The sequence below is a fragment of the Lytechinus pictus genome, chromosome 17 (genome assembly GCF_037042905.1).
Source record: "Lytechinus pictus isolate F3 Inbred chromosome 17, Lp3.0, whole genome shotgun sequence".
In the NCBI taxonomy this organism is placed as follows: domain Eukaryota; kingdom Metazoa; phylum Echinodermata; class Echinoidea; order Temnopleuroida; family Toxopneustidae; genus Lytechinus; species Lytechinus pictus.
This window is the reverse complement of record NC_087261.1, coordinates 32,130-41,900: the sequence shown is the minus strand read 5'-3', so window position 1 is coordinate 41,900 and position 9,771 is coordinate 32,130. Positions and strand designations below refer to the sequence as shown.

Here is a 9,771-nt window from a genome sequence, read left to right as displayed (position 1 = left end):
CTCACTCACTACTTCATTTTGTATTTTAGTATATGAAATATTCAATTATTCAACGATTAATTCCTCCCTGAACATGAGCAATTAGCATTGTTTAATACTAAATGGTTCAATCAAGTTGGTCCATATTGTAAAATCTATAAAAAATGAAATGTTGTATAATTCTAACAATAAAAAAACAAAGGAATTAGTGAGTGAGGGACATCATCGACTGTCTCATTTGCATGTCACTGAGTTGTGCGTATCACTGTTTTTTGAAAAATAAGCTAATTTTTTTTTAAATGTCATAATTTTTTATTTTACATCCGATTTTGATGAAATTTTCAGCATAATGCTTGTTTGATTTTTCTCTATTTATTCAAATCAAAAATTTTGGGGGGGATGGACTTGTCCTTTAAGAAATTAATGCGAGCGCGAAGCGCTAGCTGAAAACTTTTTTAATGATGAAATGAAAAGGACATTTTCAGTTGTTGGATTAGAATATAAAATATTTTCAGCTTGTGCTTCTCGTTCGCATAAAAAAACTGTGAGGTCGGGATGCGTATATAACTAAACAATGATGCGAGCGCGAAGCGCGAGCTCAATTTTTTTATATACTGACTTAAGAAGGACTCTTTTAAGGTATAATTCCTATTCTTAAAGTTTTTCCTTTTTCTCTTCGTCTTTTTTTTCTTTTTCTTTCCTTTTTTTTTGCGCCACCATGGGGGGATCGGCCTATGTATATTGACTTAAAAAACACTAACATTTTAAGGACTTATGTACGTGTGATCGATGGAGAGGATACACACCTCACTAATCAAATATTGCGAGCGCGTAGCGCCAGCTGAATTTGATATTAACACCTTTTCTGACCCTGAACAGGGTACCTATCTCGCCAAACAAACTTCAAACTCGAGCACATTGATTTTTGTCTATTATCGTAAAAACGGGATATTTTAAATCAGCCGCATTAATGTAACCTTTTTGGGCAGGAAATAAATTTCACTATAAACAGGCAATACGGGCAATGTTGCGCCCTGTAGAGTAATTTTCTTTATCCTGTCTAGAAAAAGCACTAGTTGATACATTTAAAGAGATACATAAAATATTGGAAAGAAAGTCTTGACGAAGATAGTAGTGCATACAACAAGAATCTCGAAGTATACAATAAATTTAAATATAATTATGTTTTGGAAAATGTTTACTCTTGGATAATGACAAAAAGGACATTACAACCTTCATCAAACTCAGAATAAGCGATAATAAATTAATGATCGAACAAGGTAGATACAAACAGATTCCAGTAGAAAATAGGTTATGTCCTCTTTGTCATCTTGATGTTGAAGATGAATATCACTTTATCACCCAATGCAGAAATCTCGATAATCCCCTTACCAACCTGTTTGACAAGATAAAAGGCGTAATACCTGATTTTATTAAATACATGATGATGAAAAATGTAAGTTTTTGTTAGCGCCCAAAGAAACGGGTATAATCACTGGAATAAAAAAAATGTATGATTTGCGATCCAAGTATATCAATTGCATGGCCTCAAATCAAAGCAATTACAATTTTTTTACAAATTATATGATAATTTTGCAGTTGATAATTAGAACGACGTATTAAAGGACAAGTCCATCCCAACAAAAAGTTGAGTTGAATAAAAAGAGAAAAATCCAACAAGCACAACACTGAAAATTTCATCAAAATCGGATGTAAAGTAAGAAAGTTATAACATTTTAAAGTTTCGCTTAATTTCACAAAATAGTTATATGCACATCCTGGTCGGTATGCAAATGAGGGAAGTGATGACATCACTCACTCACTATTTCTTTGTATTTTATTATATGAAATATTCTCATTTTCTCCCCATTGTCCTGTGAAACAAAGTTTTATTTTGCCCTGAACATGTGGAACTACTATTGTTCAACATTTTAGTGTTCAGTCAAGTTGGGCCTTATTGTCATATCCTGTAAGAATTGAAATATTGTATAATTCAAACAATAATAAACAAAAGAAACAGTGAGTGAGGGACATCATCAATTCTCTCATTTGCATGTGACTAAATTGTGCATATAACGATTTGGTGAAAAATAAGCGAAATTTTAAAAAGTCATAACTTTCTTATTTTTCCTTCGATTTTGATAAAATTTTCTGCATTATGCTTCTCTGATTTTTCTCTATTGATTCAAATCAACATGTTTCTGAGGTGGACTTGACCTATAAATTATGTCCTGTTAATTGATAGATAGTCGAGTGAAACAGTTTCTGACAGCGTAGTTGTTTTTTTCCTGCATTTGATTTGTTTTGTTATGTTTTTTCCTTATGTTTTCGTTGTGTTTAATTTGTGACTCTGCTTATTGTTAGAAATGTTCATTTGTCATTGTAACTTATGTTCGATAATTTGTAAAAAAAATGTTAATTTTATTTTGATTGTAATCCTTTATGTTTGGATTTGAAATCAATAAAAATAAACTTGAAACTTGAATTATATTTACTCCAAGGAAATAATACCGTAACAGGCGGGGGTGGCAAGCTGCCCACTGGCGGATTTCACCGGGAAAATGAAAAAGAAAACGGGAAATAGAGAAAAGGGAGAAATAAAGAAAGGGAAAAAAAAGGAAGAAAAATAGGAAAGAGGGAAAAGGAAAGGGAAAGGGGAAAAGAAAGGAAAAGAAAACTAAGAAAAACATGAAAAGGGAAACGGAAAGAAAATGGAAAAGGAAAGAGAAAAGAACGTGTGAGAAAGAACAATTCTCCCCGATATACTGATACATTATTTAGCATGATTAATAAGAAAGGGAAATAAATTAATGATGACAAAAAGGCAAACAAAAGCGGGAAATGAAGGTAGAATGGAATGAGCCAAGAGCTAAATTGGAAAATAAAGAAAAGGGACAAGATAACACGACCGGGCTGCCGAGGATTGAAGATAAAGAACGGGAAGAAAGATGGATGGCATCAGAAGCGTCGATCCTGGGGGGCAGGGGGGGGGGCGATCGCCCCACCAATGAAAATATTGGGGGGGGGGGGCAAACATATTGTTTTGCCCCCCCCCAATAATTCCGCTGATGTGTAAAAGTAAAATAAGATTGTAATGTTATCAGCAAGCAAGATTGAGATACCAATGTGTTCTTTGTTTAAAATTGTGCTTAAAATTTCCGCTTTTCAGATTGGAATATAAAATTTTCAGCTCGCGCTACGCGCTCGCATCATTTCTGTAGCAAAAACCCATACTTTTCATTTATTAAATAGGTGAATAGAATGTTCCGTTTTCAGTTCTAAACCTCAAAAGAACTCCCGCTTCGATTTGCAATAATCTTTTGTTGGATATATATCTTGTTCTTTATAAAAAAAAAAACGTCCATTAAACTGTCTTTTTTCAGATCGAAATATCAAAATTTTCAGCTCGCGCTCCGCGCTCGCATCTATTGTTCTTTTAGAAACCCATCTTATTCATTGGTACCAAAAATGCTTAGAATATCAAGCTTTCAGGTCAGAATATGAAGAAATTTCAGATTGCTCTCGGCACTCGCATTATCTGTGTAGTGAGATACGTGTATCCTCCTCATGAGTTACGACAAACAGTCCTAAACAGGTACCTTTTCCCTGTTTTCATGTCAGTATACTAAAAAAATTCAGCTCGCGTTTCGCGCTCGCATTAATTTTGTTGGTGAGACATGTGTCTCTTTCTCATGAATATATATATATATATATATATATATATATATATAGTGTGTGTGTGTGGGTGGGTGGGTGAGTTTGTTCGTTTTGTGTGATCGGGCGCCTTTGGAACGTTGATTCATGATTTTGCCCCCCCCCCCCCAATCTGAAAAATGGATCGACGCCCCTGGATGGCATATAGCATAATGTATAAAAATCTACCATAAGCTTGCCAAATCTCCAAAGCTACCAGGGGCTCTGCCCAAGACCCCGTGCAGTTTGGGCTCTTCATCTGTAACATTCAAATGGCTCTTAAGCCATGATGTAAAATCTTTCACATAATTATGATATTTCATTTCAAAATGCCATTTTTCTTTCTGGCTCGCTTCGCTCGTCGCTGGCGACCTTTCACAAATTTCCCCACATTTGAGCTGGTGTGCCCCCGCAAAATATTTGGATGATTACGCAATTGCATGTGTTGTGTGAAAGCTTAATATACACGCAATTCGATTAAAGATAGTGGCCATCTGTAAGGTTTGAAATGGCTTCAAGAGGTTCCGCGCGGGCTCTGCCCCGGACCTCATCCACATAGCACTGTTTGAAGAGTTTGGACCATGGCCCCATAAGTTCTACAACCAAAGAAAAAGAAAGGAGGAACGAGAGAAAAGCAAAAGAAAAGTGTAATATAGTTTTCTGAATATCACGTAAATATCTATCTTAAAGTTAGATTCTCATCTAACTCGCTTCGCTCGCTCGGGCACTTACATTAAGCTACTTCATGCCACACACGTCATACTGGGCCCCTCGAGCATAGAGCTTCGCCCTGATGCTCGCGCACAATCATAACAAAAATCACGTTCACTGGCCTTGCAAGAAAAAAAAAGAGGAAAGGTGGAAGTGTGGAATATGATATCATTTTTTTTACACTGTGTCAAAATCTATCAAAAAATTTGATATTTGTAATTAAAGTGTCAAAATATTTGCTTGCTCGCTCACTTCGCTCGCTCGCATTAATTTTTTTCCCGATACACCATATCGCCCCCTCCATTGTTTTGCATCATGACGCCATTGCCTGTTCAGACCATATGACCGTGAATTGGTTTGCTCTTGCCCCCCCCCCCCCGGCCACCGACCCCTGTTACGCCCCTGGATCGACACACGCTCCTGTTTTCATGACCTATCGAACTAAAAGCAAACAATAGCATTCGAAAGAATAGGTTATCATGGTGTGCTGCACTCATAGCTCATTGGGAAAGATCCCTTTGCTGTTTGCGAATTACTCAGACTATACTCTTTGCGGCCACATACCTCGCTAATATCACTTTTTCACTATATCGATTCAAACAAAGTCGGTATTAAAGTTCAGGTGCATCGTGGTCCCGGATCGTTGTGTTTTATTTTCTATTAAATGGTTTAATCAGAAGTCCAGTTTCCGCGTTTGCGATTACAGAACCCGACCATACTTTATTTACAATATGTAATCTGATAACGAGTGCAGATTCGGATAAACATGTAATTGCTGAAATCATATGAATACAACGGTGGATCAATAACCTGGCCAGGGCATATACTGTAGCTTGTGTGAGTAATTTCCCGTAGTGATATAGAATGTTTATTGTAATTGATATAATTTTGTCTTTTTTGCAACGTTGTTAGTAAATTTACTATGATCTACTTGCAGACTATGAAATAAAGGACTAATTACAATAATAATAATAGCATTTCACTTGCGTATCATTCATGTCATTTAGGTGCATTGCTGAAACCGTAAAGGAATACATATTTTTGCGTATCAGTGATAGACCTTTAACCCGGTTGCATATAGTGTCTACTCGTTGCTTGTAATTGTGAGTATACTTTCTGTCATCCTATGTCAAAAAGTCGTATCAGTGTTGTTTTCGTGAGGCAGCAGGCCGCTAATATCAAAAGGTTAATAATCGGCTAATAATATCATTTTCATATGCATTGTGTCTCTGGCATTCAAGGGAGGGGGGGGGGGGGAGTAGTGGTGGGGAAAATAATTATAATGCCCAATCGAGAGTTTTGTCATGTTCATCGATAAAACTATGATATTTACAAAACTGGAAGTGGGGCTAAATTTTTTCTTTCAATAATGATTACAGGGGCCGCGGAAGCGGGGGGGGGGGGCTGGGGGCTTCAGCTCCCCACTTTTTTCCAAAACCATGTACAAACAAAGCGTAAAAATGACCATATGATTGTGATCTTTCGCATGGTCATCCCCCTACTTTTTGGCTCAGCCCCCCCCCCCCACTTTGAAAACCGTTCCGCGGCCCCTGGATTATCGTTCTATTCTCTATAACTTCCTCTTCCTCTATATCCATATTGCAGGTTTTCCAGGTCAATGTCCTCCGTGTCAGAGCAAGTGTCCGATTAGGTAATTCAAATGTCAATGGGGAATTCAAATGTCCCATTAGCCAGAATTGTATCCCAATAGATGAATAAAATGTCCTTAGAGAAGTCAAATGTCCGCACAATATAATTTATTTTCAATAGGTAAATCAAATGTCCATCTTGTAAATCAAAATAATGTCCTAATAGGTAAATAAGATGCCAATAGGGAATTCAAATATCCATTCAATATCAATTGTTACATAATCATCCATAAATTAAGGCATCAAGTCGTACATAGGTAAATCAAATGTCGTTTAGGTAATTCAAATGTCCATTTGCTGATGATGCTGAAAAGAGATTGAAATTTTCTTATAATGTATGACAAATGTACACATTAAGAATCGAAATTCTGTTCAGTAGTAAAGATTATTCAAACAATAGGGTAAAACCTATTACAATTTGGTTTATTAAAAGAAAAAGGGGACAAAATACTTGAAAATTTATTAAAAGCTTAACAGAAACAAACATGCTTCATACCGAGAGTGTAACATAAATAACATATTTATTTAAAGGAAAATGCGTTGAAATTGATTGTTATGTCTAAATCTTTGTTCTCATCGAACATTTACAATGTAGGTATCACTCTGCTAGTCTTCCATATAGGGTCCAAAACAAGGTAATTAACCAATGGTTAAAAGGGTATGAAAAAATGAATAATTTTATTGTTAATAAAGATGACAGAACTATTGTTTGAATTAATGATTAAGGAATAAGAGGTACTTTTAATAAATCAAGGTTAGTTGCATAATGATGATTTTCTTTTAAGTACAATAATTCGAAATACTACCCTGCCTGAGTGAGCCTATCAAAATGATTACTTCTTATCGAGCTAGATACACCCTACCCACCCCGTCTAATTAAATTGACTTAAAGTAATTAAAATCAACATTTTTACAAATAAAGAGTTTTTCCTAAGAATTATGAAATTTAATGCCATGTTAAGATTTATATATTCTGGGTTTGAGTAAAAAAAATTGTAAATAATATCCGTAGTTTGGCCGTAGATCATGTTGTGTGGCGTTCGATATGTAATGGAAGGAATACAATAATTCGGTAAATAAACAACATTTTACACCCATATAGACTATTGAAATCACTATATGACATTTGTTTGTTTGCTTATAACAAATGAGTAGAGAAGGAAAAGTTGAAAAGGTGGAATAAATGGAAGGAAGAGAAAAGAGCCTGATACAAAAAGGCGCTCCATCTCCACCAACGACATAAACGGCTCCAGAACAGGGGCGGGGTAGAATGAAAAGGGAAGAAATATATAAATGTGTACAAAAATAAATAAATAAGACGATGACAACATACAGGACCAAGACCCTCCCCCCCAAAAAAAAAAAAGAATAGATACAAAAATGAATAAATAAAAATAAGGATAAAAATCAAGGAGGTCAGCAAATTTGTGAAACGAGGGGGGGGGGGCAATATCCTTTGCCTGACAAATGGATAGATCGAGCAGGAAGGGAAAGGGAAAGCTGAGTGACAGAAAATGAAAAAGCGAAAGATGAAAAAAAATGAAGTTATCATGTTCGAGTAATCATAATTTCAAACCGTGGACAATTGAGATCCCTATACGACATTTGTTTTCCCAAATGGGATATTACACTCTCTAATTGGACATTTAGTTCCCTATGTGACTTCTCGTTTCCCTAATCGGATATTTGATATAGCTATATGGACACTTTGAACCTACGTGGACATTTGAAATCCGTAATCGGACATCCATATTCTTATGCGGACATTTGTTCGTGTACACGGACATTTGAAATACCTATATGGACGATTGGTTCCAATCTGCGGACATTTGACCTGGAAAACCTATAAAAGCTCTCTTCTTTTATCTTTACATTTCTTCTTTTTCTTTTTTTCCTCTTCTTAATTGCTTTCATTTTAGAGTGAAAACAATACAAAGAATAACAAATCAAGACTGTTTTCTACTTGATTCAGTTATGTAATTCTTGTTTTTCGTTTTCATGACTGCATATGCCGACACTAATCAGGAAATCAATATGATCAAATTTTTGGTTCAGTCTATAGGCCTCTTCATGGGTAAGAAACATTCTGACTTCGACGATAAAATAGGATTAAAAGAATAGTTTCCTAAACTTGAATCCATGCAGTCCCGTCCCTCTTTTCATTTCAGGCTATTCATGGGGGTCTTAGTCATGGATTCCACGACAACGACGTCCTCAACCGACTCCAAACTCGACGATGACCTCAAACTCACAATCATCTTCTCTGTGATCGCTGTCGTGTGCTTCATCTCTCTTATCATGCTCCTTTACTACATCACAAGAACTGCGAGACGACAATTCAAAGAGGCAGAGAAAAAACTCGCCAAAGAAAAAGAAAGAATTCAATATGAAAGATATCAGGAAAGAGCAACACTGCGAGGTGGGGGTTTTCCAAGTGTAACAAGTGCAGATAGAACTGATATTTTTGTTATAAATGATTCATCAAAAGACTCGCATTTAAGAAGACTGTGATGGGATCTCTTGGGCTCAATAATGATCTCAGTAGTATAGGCCTATAGATGGGCTTGTTTCAGATGGGCTAAAAATAATATAGCCCATCTGTTCTTCCCCGAGGTCCCTGGAAATAAATATCTTGAATTAACATTACAATTTCAATGACAACTTCAAATTAAAATGAAGAGATATAAAAGTTAAGGTGCATGAACTTGCAGTGCAAGCTCAGATACCCCCACCCATGAAATCATCAGTACACAGTTTTGATTTTTTTTCTAGGATTTCTCTTTTATAGGTTGAAAAGTTGTTTAATTTTTGTATGTTAAGAGTTAGATTGTTGTATAATGTACCACAACGATATATGAATGTACGCTTACATTTTTCAGTCTTTGGTTTAGGCATTATAACTTGATTTCCTAATATGTGGGGTACCTCAGTGTCGTAAAAATATTTTTTTCTTTTTAAATGGGCAGGAGACATATCATGATATATTTTTATATAATAAACAATTAGTATGGAAAGTTTGACGTTGTTGAAGAGTATTCCATTCCAGAGTATCATGAATTTCATGCACTGGCCTGTGCTCTGACAATTTTGTTTTTAAAATAATCCTACCTGCACGGTTTTGCAGTTTTTGAAACATGCCCAAACAAGTCTTAGTTGCTGATGACCAGATAATTGCCATCTTTCGCAATCCTCACGGACGCTAATATTAGGGTCCCCTAACACAAAAGTTGACGCTTCATCATACACTTGATTTTTAAGATTGATTGTACATTATAGTCAATACAATCAAACGTAGAAAACTGCTCTACAATCAATGCTAAGATTTGTGTTACAGGGGGGTTACAGGCCCTACAGATCTGCTTTTCGTGTGCAAAATTCTTTCCCGCAACCCGCGCGCCATACATGCATGTATTACGACTGATGGCTGGAGATATTCGAAATGCAGGACCTAAAATAGAATATGACATGGATAAGAAAGTGGTTTTTCAAACAAATCGAGTACATATTGAGTGAGGAAAAACTTACTAAATTAAGGCTTAGATATAGATCATTACAGTCCATCGAATCGATATTGCATTTAATGTGGATTATTGGTGGATGACTGGCAATTGATTCCATGGGTCAGATCACCTCTCTAGCCGAACCCATTTCGCATATGTACACAGCGTATGCAATACGTTTGAAAATGCGGGTTTCTTTTGTTTCTTTTGTTCACTCCTTCTACAAAAACGATACGGCT

At 35.9% G+C, this 9,771-nt stretch overlaps 1 long non-coding RNA gene across 1 annotated transcript; it reads left to right on the top strand.

Annotated features, from left to right (window-relative positions):
• The first annotated feature begins 4,839 nt into the window (after positions 1-4,839).
• LOC135157271 (uncharacterized) lies at positions 4,840-9,042 on the top strand. Its single transcript, XR_010296286.1, has 3 exons — positions 4,840-5,220; positions 5,391-5,486; positions 8,201-9,042. It is a non-coding gene; the product is annotated as an uncharacterized LOC135157271 (long non-coding RNA).
• The last annotated feature ends 729 nt before the right edge of the window (positions 9,043-9,771 follow it).